Raw genomic sequence first — 14,719 nt, 5'->3', positions numbered from 1 at the left:
TGGTTCAACGTGCCTGTATTATAGTTCTCATCTTTATTATAAATAAGCTCACTAAAATTCATTCATTTATATAAGTTTCGTTTCTAATGTATTCATTTATGTAAATTGAATTTGAAATGTAAATAAATTCTTTTTTTCCCTGCCCCCAACACAGTGTCAGAGAGATGATGTAGCCCTCCTGCCAAAATGTTTGCCCACCCCTGGTTTAGCACAGTGGTTCCCAACTTTTAGGAGCCCATGGACCACTGAGGCAAACATTGTTATTGTCATGAACCACATGCAACCCCCACCCCCACCACACAAAAATGACAATTCAATTTGGTAGTCCATGGGGGAATGCTCACTGGAAGTGCCAGCTGCAGGAGGCCTATTCTCTGCCCTCTCTGGTGGACCATGTGAGTGAGAGTTCCCCCACAGACTACTAGAGAGTGTGGAGAATGGACCCTCCCACAGCTGGCACTTCAGCAAGCACTCCCCCATGGACCACCACAGAGGGCAGAGAATATACTACCCATAGCCACAGCCAACAGTTCAGTATTCCATGGGGAAGCGCTTGCTTGGCAAGACATTGGAAGTGATCAAAGGTGATCTTTTTTTTTTTGAGACCTTGTGGACCATTTCTCAGGATCGCACAGACCACCTGTGGTCTGCAGATCATGGGTTGGGAACCACTGATTTAGAAGTAATTGTCTCTCCTGGTATTCAGGAGTGTTTCACGTTTCATTGCAGGGTTTTGCTTATGTTAATACGACACCATAATATTCATATAGTTGTTTACACTGTGTTTTAGACATTATAGTGTATAGATACCTTTTTATGGAGATAGTTTAAAAATCTGAATATCACATGAGTTAAGATTCTCCTTTGTGTGGTAACTATTATGCATACAAAAATACTTAGAGGCATTGTTTCTTCATTGCAGAAAAGTTATGACAAAAGTTATGACAAAAGTGATTCATCATTGTGGCATCTTAAGCCTCCCAGTAGTGTGTGGAGTGCTTGGCTAAATTACCATGTTTCACAGCTCAACTGTGCACAGCCTTATTTTCAGAGTCTGCTTTGCCTTTGTATCTGACCATATATTCTTAAGTGCTGCTGAATTATAAATAAGCTCCAGGCTTACAAATGATGGTTGTCTAGAACATTTCAAAAAGGCTGTTCCTTATCTTCCCTTGCATTTTTTCCTTCCCTTACATTATTATTGAGAATATGCTTGTCTACAGTATTCTTTAAAAATTAATGCTAAAACATAACATTAAGATTTGGATAGCTGGGTAAATGTTCTGTAGAAATGCACAGTTGCACAAAACAAAAACAAAATACCAACTAACCAAATGGAAAATATACTTCCTTATCTTTTGTGTCAAAAATAAGAAACACAGGCTGCAGAAGACACAAGAACAGATCAGCTAGACCAACACATGACAAATATGTTAACCAAGTGACACCTGCGGTTTTCATCCAACTTATTTGCTCATCTTCAGAGTGTTGGAAGTATGAAAAAGTGTGTTTCCAATCATACACATCACTAATTCTCAGATATCCTTAACATATAAACTGGAGATCAACTGGTGCTAAAGTCAGTTTCCAGTTTCAAGACTGATTAGATTAGAGCTGCTACTATTGCAGAAATTGTAGCACACAGCACCTTCCTGTGAGTCCCATTTGGCAGCAAGCTCAACAGCATTTCCATATTAGTATGTGGAATGTGAGAATTCATAATAGGAAAATCAAGAATTAAACCCTAGCCTTTATATTTGGAAGAAGAGGTTATCATGCCTTGGAGGGGCTCACTGCACCAGAACCCACTTTTAGAAGGATAATCTGTCACACACATGTTATGTGTGATACCTGTATTTGCTTTGCTTGCAGAGACCTAAACAGAGCACAAAAGCAGGCACACAAGTCTAAAACATGGTTTGGGTTCAAAACTGTGGTGCGCACAAACCATGGTTTGTTATGCACTTTTCATGGATAGACTGGGCCCTTGTCTGAAGTTAGAATGGGAGAAGTTAATGGATATCTGTGTGACATAGATAACATGTGACTAGCTTGTTTATCACAGCTGTCAATACTATGTGTCTGAGCTAAAAATGACACATTTTAAAAATATGGAATATTAAATTTTATTCCTAGAAATTATGTTTCCTCTCATGTCCTCTGAAGTTTTCCTTTGACTTACATCAAGAGACTGAAAAAACCTGTTCAGAAATTTCAAATTCTGATCATTCACTCTACATATCCAGCTGAGCCCTCTCTGCATATGGATCAGCAGATACCAAAATCCTTACTAGATTCCTGAACACTGCATTCATATATGGAAGAGATACCAGACTACTTTCTGCAGGACCAGAATGATGAGCTGACCAAATAATTGGATTTAATATTGTGCGGTACTCAGAACATGGTTGGAGATGTCAGTGTTACTGAGCCGTTGGGGAACAGTGATCACGCTGTGATCCGTTTCGACATGCACATCGGGGGAAAAATGCCGGGCAAATCTCTCACAAAAACACTTGACTTCCATAAGAACATAAGAACAGCCCCACTGGATCAGGCCATAGGTCCATCTAGTCCAGCTGCCTGTATCTCACAGCAGCTCACCAAATGCCCCAGGGAGCACACCAGATAACAAGAGACCTCATCCTGGTGCCCTCCCTTGCATCTGGCATTCTACATAGCCCATTTCTAAAATCAGGAGGTTGCACATACACATCATGGCTTGTAACCCGTAATGGATTTTTCCTCCAGAAACTTGTCCAATCCCCTTTTAAAGGCGTCCAGACCAGATGCCATCACCACATCCTGTGGCAAGGAGTTCCACACGCTGGATAAAGAAATATTTTCTTTTGTCTGTCCTAACTCTCCCAACACTCCATTTTAGTGGCTGTCCCCTGGTTCTGGTGTTATATGAGAGTGTAAAGAACATCTCTCTATCCACTCTGTCCATCCCCTGCATAATTTTGTATGTCTCAATCATGTTCCCCCTCAGATGCCTCTTTTCTAGGCTGAAGAGGCTCAAACGCCGTAACCTTTCCTCATAAGGAAGGTGCACCAGACCAGTAATCATCTTAGTCGCTCTCTTTTGCACCTTTTCCATTTCCACTATGTCTTTTTTGAGATGCGGCGACCAGAACTGGACACAATACTCCAGGTGTGATCTTACCATCAATTTGTACAAAGGCATTATAATATTAGCCGTTTTGTTCTCAATACCTTTTCTAATGATCCCAAGCATAGAACTGGCCTTGTTCACTGCCGACACATATTGGGTCGACACGTTCATCGATCTGTCCACCACCACCCGAAGATCTCTCTCCTGATCTGTCACAGACAGCTCAGAACCCATCAGCCTATATGTGAAGTTTTGATTTTTTGCCCCAATGTGCATGACTTTACACTTACTGACATTGAAACACATCTGCCATTTTGCTGCCCATTCTGCCAGTCTGGTGAGATCTTTCTGGAGCTCCTCACAATCACGTCTGGTCTTCACCACTCAGAAACGTTTGGTGTCATCTGCAAACTTAGCCACCTCACTGCTCTCCTGTCTCCAGGTCATTTATGAAGAGGTTGAAAAGCACCGGTCCCAGGCCAGATCCTTGGGGCACACCGCTTTTCACTTCTCTCCATTGTGAAAATTGCCCATTGACACCCACTCCCTGTTTCCTGGTCTTCAACCAGTTCTCAATCCATGAGAGGACCTGTCCTCTAATTCCCTGACTGTGGAGTTTTTTTAGTAGCCTTTGGTGAGGGACCGTGTCGAACACCTTCTGAAAGTCCAGATATATAATGTCCACGGGTTCTCCCGCATCCACATGCCTGTTGACCTTTTCAAAGAATTCTATAAGGTTTGTGAGGCAAGACTTACCCTTACAGAAGCCATGCTGATTCTCCCTCAGCAAGGCCTGTTTGTCTATGTGTTTTGAGATTCTATCTTTGATGAGGCATTCCACCCTCTTACCTGGTATAGATGTTAGGCTGACCGGCCTATAGTTTCCAGGGTCCCCCCTCTTTCCCTTCGTAAAGATAGGCGTGACATTTGCTATCCTCCAATCCTCTGGCACCATGGCCGTTTTGAGGGACAAGTTGCATATTTTAGTCAAGAGATCAGCAACTTCATTCTTTAATTCCTTAATAACTCTTGGGTGGATGCCATCAGGGCCCGGTGACTTATTGATCTTTAATTTCTCAATGAGGTCTGAAACATCTTCTCTTTCAACCTCTATCTGACTTATTTCCTTGGTCAGGAGGGGCCGTTCGGGCAGTGGTATTTGCCCGAGGTCTTCTGCTGTGAAGACAGATGCAAAGAACTCATTAAATTTTTCTGCCATCTCTAAGTCTCCTTTTATCTTCCCTTTCCCTCCCTCACCATCCAGAAGGCCAACTGCTTCTCTGGCGTGTTTCCTGCCTCTAACATATTTGAAGAAACTTTTATTATTCCCCTTAATGTTGCTGGCCATGTGTTCCTCATAGTCCCACTTGGCCTCCCGTATCACCTTCTTACATTTCTTTTGCCACAGTTTATGTTCCTTTTTATTCTCCTCATTAGGGCAAGACTTCCATTTATGGAAGGAAGCTTCCTGGCCCTTTACAGCCTCTCTAACTTGGTTCCTTAGCCATGCGGGAACCCTCCTGGATTTAGTGGAACCCTTCTTTCTTTGTGGTATACACCTCTGCTGGGCCTTTTTATTCTCCTCATTTTATGTTCCTTTTTATTCTCCTCATTAGGGCAAGACTTCCATTTACTTCCCCATTAGGGAAGCTTCCTTGCCCTCTCTAACTTGGCTGGTTAGCCATGCGGGCACCCTCCTGGATTTAGTCAAGCCCATCTTCCTTTGCGGTATACACTTCCGCTGGGCCTCTATTACTGTTGATTTACCACTGCCCGACTATTACCACTCTATTACTGTTGAAATACCACTGCCCGAACGGCCCCTCTTGATCAAGGAATTAAGTCAGATAGAGGCTGAAAGAGAAGATGTTTCAGACCTCATTGAGAAATTAAAGATCAATAAGTCCACCCAAGTTGCTGATCTCTTGACTAAAATACACAACTTGTCCCTCAAAACAGCCACGGTGCCAGAGGATTGGAGGATAGCAAATGTCATACCAATCTTTAAAAAGGGAAAGAGGGGGGACCCTGGAAACTATAGGCCGGTCAGCCTAACATCTCTACCGGGTAAGAGGGTGGAATGCCTCATCAAAGATAGAATCTCAAAACACATAGACAAACAGGCCTTGCTGAGGGAGAATCACCATGGCTTTTGTAAGGGTAAGTCTTGCCTCACAAACCGTTTAGAAATCTTTGAAAAGGTCAACAGGCATGTGGATGCGGGAGAACCCGTGGACATTATATATCTGGACTTTCAGAAGATGTTCGACACGGTCCCTCACCAAAGGCTACTGAAAAAACTCCACAGTCAGGGAATTAGAGGGCAGGTCTTCTCATTAATTGAGACCTGGTTGAAGACCAGGAAGCAGAGAGTGGGTGTCAATGGGCAATTTTCACAATGAAGAGAGGTGAAAAGCGGTGTGCCCCAAGGATTTGTCCTGGGACTGGTGCTTTTCAACCTCATCATAAATGACCTGGAGACAGGGGTGAGCAGTGAGGTGGCTAAGTTTGCAGATGACACCAAACTTTTCCAAGGGGTGAAGACCAGACATGATTGTGAGGAGCTCCAGAAGGATCTCTCCAAGCTGGCAGAATGGGCAGCAAAATGGCAGATGTGTTTCAATGTAAGTAAGTGTAAAGTCATGCACATTGGGGCAAAAAATCAAAACTTTAGATATAGGCTGATGGGTTCTGAGCTGTCTGTGACAGATCAGGAGAGAGATCTTGTGGTGGTGGTGGACAGGTCGATGAAAGTGTCGACCCAATGTGCGGCGGCAGTGAAGAAGGCCAATTCTATGCTTGGGATCATTAGGAAGGGTATTGAGAACAAAACGGCTAGTATTATAATGCCGTTTTACAAATCTATGGTAAGGCCACACCTGGAGTATTGTGTCCAGTTCTGGTCGCCGTATCTCAAAAAAGACATAGTGGAAATGGAAAAGGTGCAAAAGAGAGCGACTAAGATGATTTCGGGGCTGGGGCACCTTCCTTATGAGGAAAAGCTACGGCGTTTGGGCCTCTTCAGCCTAGAAAAGAGACGCCTGAGGGGGGACATGATTGCCAGAATGCTATTTACACTCTCACGTAACACCAGAACCAGGGGACAGCCACTAAAATTGAGTGTTGGGAGGGTTAGGAGAGACAAAAGAAAATATTTTTTTACTCAGCATGTGGTCGGTCTGTGGAACTCCTTGCCGCAGGATGTGGTGACGGCATCTGGCCTGGATGCCTTTAAAAGGGGATTGGACAAGTTATTATTATTATTATTATTATTATTATTATTATTATATTAATTTGTACCCCGCCTTTTTGCCCAACGGGCACGTTTCTGGAGGAAAAATCCATTATGGGTTACAAGCCATGATGTAAGAACATAAGAACATAAGAACAGCCCCACTGGATCAGGCCATAGGCCCATCTAGTCCAGCTTCCTGTATCTCACAGCGGCCCACCAAATGCCCCAGGGAGCACACCAGATAACAAGAGATCTCATCCTGGTGCTCTCCCTTACATCTGGCATTCTGACTTAACCCATTCCTAAAACTGATGTGTATGTGCAACCTCCTGATTTTAGAAATGGGCTATGTCAGAATGCCAATGCAAGGGAGGGCACCAGGATGAGGTCTCTTGTTACCTGGTGTGCTCCCTGGGGCATTTGGTGGGCCGCTGTGAGATACAGGAAGCTGGACTAGATGGGCCCATGGCCTGATCCTGCTGATTGTATCTGGACATGTACCAAGTTGTGAGGGACATGAGGTTGCTTGTGCATAGATCCTTCTAGAGCACTTCACAATCCCTTCTGGTCTTCACCACGCAGAAAAGTTTAGTGTCATCCACAGACTTGTCCACCTCCCTGCTTATCGCTGTTTCCAGGTCATTTATGAAGATGTTGAAAAGCACCAGTCCCAGGACAGATCCTTGAGGCACTCCACTTTCCACCTCTCTCCACTTTTTTTGTCAACTGCCCATTGACACCCACTCTCTGTTACCTGGTCCTCAACCAGTTCCCAATCCATGAGAGAACCTGTCCTCTTATTCCCTGACTGTGGAGTTTTCTCAACAGCTTTTAGTGAGGGATCGTATCAAACACCTTCTGGCATTTAGTGAATCTGAGGAGACCCAGTGGATGTCAGGCAGCCTAAGTAAAAAGTGTTGTTTTTTAGCTGTTGTGGCTATGTAACATGCTACATGCTATGGGCTAGCAAGGGCTAGCATTGGTCTGCCTGTCTGCTATGAAACCAAGTTTTTTTTTTAACTTATAATTTTTTTTAAGTTTATGAATTTTCAGGGGTTTTTTTAAACACTGATTGTGGGCTGTTTATTCTGTCTCTTGATATATATATATAGATGATATAAATAGTAAGCATCACAAGAGGATAAATTCTCATTGATATTTGCAATAAAACTTTTAAAAAAATCCAATCTAAATAATAACTTGGCCTTGCATTTGTTGTCCTGGGAGCTAAACATGATAATATTTAAATGCCTTTTTTCCCCCGTATGTTGACCCTCCTCCCTATGTTGACCAATTTCCTCCAGTCCCTTGGGTGGTCAACTTAAAGAGGTTCTACTGTATTTTCTAAAGCCACTCTTATGGTATTGCTGGATCTGCCATGGTATCTGTCAACCAAAAATATTTCTAAGAATGTCCTGGACCCCTAATGTAGGGCAAAAAGTAGGTTCTCATTCTGGTAGAACATGCACCTTGGCCTGCTAAACTATTTTGTATTGTTGTGAATGTGGATGTTTATAAAAATAACACAAGGCATCTCTAGCACAGAATTGATTAGGGACCCAATTCTATCCAATTTTCCAATGCCAGTGCAGTTGTGCTCATGGGGTGCACACTGCATCCTGTGGTGGGGGGGCAGTCACAGAGGCCTCCTCAAGGTATGGGAACATTTGTTCCCTTACCTCAGGGCTGATTTGTGGCTGCACCAGTACTGGAAATTTGGGTAGCATTGGGCCCCTAGATCAATTTTATTTCTATTTAGAATCTTAAAAACCAAATGACTCATGCTTGCATCTTATCTTTTGGTTTCAGTTGTCTCTTCAAAGTTTTCTTAGCTAACCTACAGTTCTGACTGGTATAAAGTTTGGTGAAGCTCAAGAAACGTGTCCTGAGAGAAGCCATTAAAAAACTTTGAAATTGTAGTGGAAAATCGTAGTGAAAAAAAATATTATAGCCCAATCCTATCCTTGACATATACCAGCACTTCTCTGGCTGCCAGCACTGGGGCTGGGTGGCTGCAGTGACTGTCTCTTTGGACGTTGCACCAAAAATGCACCAATTATACACTGATGTTAGGACACGATTCCTCCAATGATGGGCTGTGGTAGGGTTTCCATGGGTGCTGTTGGCCATACTGGGTGCCAACATTACTGGGAGAACTGCACTGGCATAGAGTTACCTGGACAAGCTTACAGTATGGCAGTTGTTGTGCCAGTGTCAGCGCACCATTAATGCAGCATCCAAATAGATTGGGTCATTGATGGCCTAATCCAGTGTTTCTCAAGGTGTGCTCCTAGGAGCCTTGAGGCTTCATAAGTCCATGAGTCCCCTTCAGGGACTTCATGAGCACATCATAACTGACTGCCGTCTGCTCCTTGCCATGCTAGCATCGTGCATGCACAGGCACTCTGGGGCTTCCCAAGATGCATGTTCCAGTGGGGTTCCCCCAGACTCCATTTGGGTGTGTAAAGTGCTCCAGAGGCTTAAAAAGTTGAGAAGTGCTGGTCTAATCCATACCTGAGAAGGGGATTTTTTTCCTCATTAGCATACATTCATCCACAGTCTAATAAGGTCATTTTTCTATGCATTTCTTATTGTGCCACATGCACATTTTAGCTATTGTGGAACATTCTATGGCCTAGGGCACAGTTCATTAATGTACATCTACTGAAGGCTGCTTTTGATAATGCACCTTTGTCTCACTTGACATATGCTGTGTTCTCTGCTGAGTAAAGCAACTGGTTTCCACAGCTGTTAAGTGGGACATGTTGGCATTGGTGCTAGCAGTAAGTGCCAAAGGACACTACATCTTCTGCCACTATAGCAAATGTGCAGCACTCCATTCCAGACTGTTGGGATACTCCCCTCTTGCTAACAAATCTATACAAGAGTTTGATATGACAAGACCAGCTCAAGTGCATCTCTCGATTGAAGATGACATTGTTTAGGACATTTTTTCCCTGTGCTACCTAAACATTATTAATTACATCAAATTGCTATCATCTGCAGCCACCTTGGCTGACCACACCTCACTATTGGACCAAACAATTCCTTGTTTATCTGTTCTGAACAATGCTTTGGAATCTTGGATGAGGAAAATTATGAAAAGAGGAAAAGATGACATTTTCTGGTTGCTTTTTAGAACTAACTGCTGGAGGCCTGTCTACGAAGAAACCGAAATGTTAAAAGCAGTACATCTGCTCTGGAGAGCACATATGGGAGCACAGGCTGGTCTAAATATAGAAGGAGAGCCTGAACAATTGTTAACGCTTAACGTAAACTAGTTCAAATGAGGAAAAGACACAGGAGAAGAACCCTGCCCCCACCCAAAAACAAACCCATAAAAATGCCTCTGCAAATTCCATGGCATTTGACAGCCAGGAGGGAAGCTGAACCAAAAAGGTAACCTGTCCATCTACGAAGAGAAAAATGACTGGAAACTCTGGCCCCTAACAAAGGTGGTTGCACAAGTCAGGATAGCAACAGTATCCGGATTTTGGCTGGGGGAACTCTCACCAGTTCTGCTAGCAATTCTGCTAGCTCTCTCCTGGTATCAGCTTCACAGGAGTTGGTCCGCAGGTGTTCTGGAACCAAGAGCACCATAAAGACAAGGTGCTTGTCCAATGACTCAGATATACTAATGAGGCATTATGGTGTGTTGCCGCTGCATCCAGCACACTCCAGGCAGCAGCCACCACCTTCTCCTCAAGAGAAGGGAACTTTCATCCCCTTCCCCCAGGTAAACCGAGTAGCCCGCGGAATGCTCTGGAACACCTCCAATCACCAAACATGGCTCCACATCAGACCCCTTTGACATCCGAAGCGGAGTGAAGCAGGGCTGTGTTCTTGCGCCAACCTTGTTTGGGATTTTCTTCGCTGTCCTGCTGAAGCAGGCCTTTGGAACCGCAACAGAAGGCATCTATCTCCCAGTGTGGAAGGGATTGTCACTCCAGAATCGGCCTTTTCAGCCACACTAGATGCTGAAGGTTGCCAACACCAACACACCATGTTGTTGTTGGCAACCTTCAGTCTCGAGAGACTATGGTATCGCGCTCTGAAAGGTGGTTTTGGAACATCGTCTAGTGTGGCTGAAAAGGCCAATTCGGGAGTGACAATCCCTTCCACAATGGGAGCAAGTGCAGTCTGTCCCTGGTCTGTCTCCCTGGCTATGGGCCTTCCTTCTTTGCCTCTTAGCCTCAGACTGTTGGCCAAGTGTCTCTTCAAACTGGGAAAGGCCATGCTGCACAGCCTGCCTCCAAGTGGGCCGCTCAGAGGCCAGGGTTTCCCACTTGTTGAGGTCCACTCCTAAGGCCTTCAGATTCCTCTTGCAGATGTCCTTGTATCGCAGCTGTGGTCTACCCGTAGGGCACTTTCCTTGCACGAGTTCTCCATAGAGGAGATCCTTTGGGATCCGGCCATCATCCATTCTCACAACATGACCAAGCCAACGCAGGCGTCTCTGTTTCAGCAGTGCATACATGCTAGGGATTCCAGCTCATTCCAGGACTGTGTTGTTTGGAACTTTGTCCTGCCAGGTGATGCTGAAGATGCGTCGGAGGCAGCGCATGTGGAATGCGTTCAGTTTCCTCTCCTGTTGTGAGCGAAGAGTCTATGACTCGCTGCAGTACAGAAGTGTACTCAGGATGCAAGCTCTGTAGACCTGGATCTTGGTATGTTCCGTCAGCTTCTTGTTGGACCAGACTCTCTTTGTGAGTCTGGAAAATGTGGTAGCTGCTTTACCGATGCGCTTGTTTAGCTCGGTATCGAGAGAAAGAGTGTCGGAGATCGTTGAGCCAAGGTACACAAAGTCATGGACAACCTCCAGTTCATGCGCAGAGATTGTAATGCAGGGAAGTGAGTCCACATCCTGAACCATGACCTGTGTTTTCTTAAGGCTGATCGTCAGTCCAAAATCTTGGCAGGCCTTGCTAAAACGATCCATGAGCTGCTGGAGATCTTTGGCAGAGTGGGTAGTGACAGCTGCATCGTTGGCAAAGAGGAAGTCACGCAGACATTTCAGCTGAACTTGGACTTTGCTCTCAGTCTGGAGAGGTTGAAGAGCTTTCCGTCTGATCTGGTCCGGAGATAGATGCCTTCTGTTGCGGTTCCAAAGGCCTGCTTCAGCAGGACAGCGAAGAAAACCCCAAACAAGGTTGGTGCAAGAACACAGCCCTGCTTCACTCCGCTTCGGATGTCAAAGTGGTCTGATGTGGAGCCATCAAATACAACAGTGCCTTTCATGTCCTTGTGGAAAGATTTGATGATGCTGAGGAGCCTGGGTGGACATCCAATCTTGGGGAGAATCTTTAAGAGGCCGTCCCTGCTGACCAGGTCGAAATCCTTCGTGAGATCTATGAAGGCATAAAGAGTGGCTGTTGTTGTTCCCTGCATTTCTCCTGCAGTTGTCTAAGGGAAAATACCATATCAGTGGTGGACCTATTGGCTCGGAATCCGCACTGCGATTCTGAATAGACGCTCTCCGGATGTACCTGGAGCCTCTTTAGTGCAACTCGGGCAAAAAGCTTTCCTACTACACTAAGGAGAGAGATGCCACGGTAGTTGTTGCAGTCACCCCTGTTGCCTTTGTTCTTGTACAGCGTGATGATGTTTGCATCCCTCATGTTTTGAGGTACTCCACCTTCTCTCCAGCAAAGACAGAGGATTTCATGCAGCTCAGTGACGATGATCTCTTTGCAGCACTTTAGGACTTCAGCAGGGATGCTGTCTTTTCCTGGTGCCTTGCCAAAGGCAAGGGAGTCCAGGGCCACATGAAGTTCTTCTAGGGTTGGTTCACTGTCAAGCTCCTCCAACACAGGCAGGCACTCAATGTTGTTCAGCGCTTCTTCGGTGACTACATTTTCTCTGAATATAGCTCTGGAGTATAGCTCTAGAACTCTCACCAGTTCTGCTAGCAATTCTGCTAGCTCTCTCCTAGTATCAGCTTCACAGGAGTTGGTCCACAGGTGTTCTGGAACCAAGAGCACCATAAAGACAAGGTGCTTGTCCAGTGACTCAGATATGCTAATGAGGCATTATGACCTCAGCACAAACCAGAAGAGGAGACAGTGGTTTGCTTTTTCAGACCTTTGTTCAGTGTACAACTGATTCCTCCTCACCAGGCCTATGAACACCCTACAAGAACAGAAGTCCTCTGCCTGCTGAGAGTCTCAAAGGAGCTTGGCCCTTCTAGGAGTTAACCATGGAATGCCAACGCAATGCGCCAGCTTCACAAGTGTAACTTTATCAGCCAAACTGTCCCCAGCTGCCATCTCCTGAATCAAGGCAATATTTTCTAAATAGTGGAGGTAAGCCCAATATATGCTAAACAGGCCACCTATACTGTTATGTGTACTAATTTAAATGAATAAATACATTAATAGTTAAAATATTTTCCATTTGTTATGATTTAGTGCAGTAGTTCACAAACTGTGGGTCCAGGACCCACAAGTGGTCATGATCTAATTTTTGGTGGTTCACGAAACAAAGTACATTAGGCTATGTGCAGCAAGGGTTAAACAAGCTGCTACTGGGGGAGAGCGCTGCTGCCCAATCACCATTATACACCACACCCCTTGGTATTTATCAACCTCTAGGGCCTTGAAAAAGTTTGAGAACCACTGAGTTAGTCAATTGCTTTCCTGTCACTCTGCATCTCATTTGATTAGTTGTTTTGCAGCCCAATCATATGCACATCTATTCAGATGTACAGTAGAACCTCTTTAAGTTGACCACCCAAGGGACTGGAAGAAATTGGTCAACATAGGGTGGTGGTCAACATAGGGGAAAAAGAGGCATTTAATTATTATCATGTTTAGTTCCCAGGACAACAAATGCAAGGCCAAATTATTATTTAGATTGGATTTTTAAAAAGTTTTATTGCAAATATCAATGAGAATTTATCCTCTTGTGATGCTTACTATTTATATCATCTATATCGGGGTCTCCAAACCCTGGCCCAGGGCCAGATGCAGCCTGCAACAAGCCTCTTTCCGGTCTGCGGCCAACCTCTTGTCCCCAGAAAGCCTTTGGCCCACTCAACTGAACATGACCAGAACTGTCCTCTGATTGTGTCTGGAGGGTGTTCTGAGGGCCAGAGAGGTTGAATGAATGAGCCCATTCATTCATTTATTCACTCATCTAAGTTCCATCTCCAATTTATTTATTTAAATTTTATATTTAAATTTTTTTCTGGCCCTCCACACCACGCCACGTATTTGATGTGGCCCTCTGGCCAACACGTTTGGAGACCCCTGATCTATATCTATATCAAGAGACAGAGAATAAACAGCCCACAATCAGTGTTTACAAAAACCCCTGAAAATTCATAAGCTTAAAAAAATTGTAAGTTAAAAAAAAACTTGGTTTCATAGCAGAGAGGCAGACCAATGCTAGCCCTTGCCAGCCCATAGCATGTAACATGTTACATAGCCCCAACAGCTAAAAAAAACAAAACACTTTTTTACTTAGGCTGCCTGACCTCCACTGGGTCTCCTCAGATTCACTAAATGCCAGAAGGTGTTTGATGCGATCCCTCACTAAAAGCTGTTGAGAAAACTCCACAGTCAGGGAATAAGAGGACAGGTCCTCTCATGGATTGAGAACTGGTTGAGGACCAGGAAACAGAGAGTGGGTGTCAATGGGCAGTTGACAAAAAAAGTGGAGGTGGAAAGTGGAGTGCCTCAAAGATCTGTCCTGGGACTGGTGCTTTTCAACATCTTCATAAATGACCTGAAAACAGGGTTAAGCAGGGAGGTGGACAAGTTTGTGGATGACACTAAACTTTTCTGCGTGGTGAAGACCAGAAGGGATTGTGAAGTGCTCTAGAAGGATCTATGCACAAGCAACCTCATGTTCCTCACAACTTGGTACATGTCCAGATACAATCAGCAGCCGGCGCAGGTCTGTCGGCTATGTGCAGTGTGCCCACCTATAAAAACTCTTTCGCACACACGCTAGCAGGCATAGGGGAGGCATTGTCGTGTGGCTTCTTGCTTTTCCAAGATGGGACAAACCAGACAAAACACAGGCCCAAAGTATCGCGTTCAGTGGGCAACTTACGGAGGGTAAATTAATACTCTGTGCATTGGTCTGTGCAATGGTCGAAGTGGTCAAGATATGGAGGTGGTCAATATAGAGAGGTTGGTCTCCCATAGTGTATATGCAGTGTCTGTCCATACTGTGAAAATTAGGTCAACTTGAGGAGGTGGTCATTATAGAGAGGTGGTCAACTTTGGAGGTTCTACTGTAGTTTCATTGAGAGCAATAAAACTTACAGCCCAATCCTATGCAGGATCAGGCTATCAGGAGTTCATGACAGCGGCAGAGACTTTTGCTGTTGTAAAATGGCTGCCAATGGTAAATGCTGTGCTCCA

The sequence above is a fragment of the Tiliqua scincoides genome, chromosome 1 (assembly GCF_035046505.1).
Source record: "Tiliqua scincoides isolate rTilSci1 chromosome 1, rTilSci1.hap2, whole genome shotgun sequence".
NCBI lineage: Eukaryota > Metazoa > Chordata > Lepidosauria > Squamata > Scincidae > Tiliqua > Tiliqua scincoides.
The sequence above is the reverse complement of the archived record's forward strand: the minus strand, read 5'-3'. Positions refer to the sequence as shown.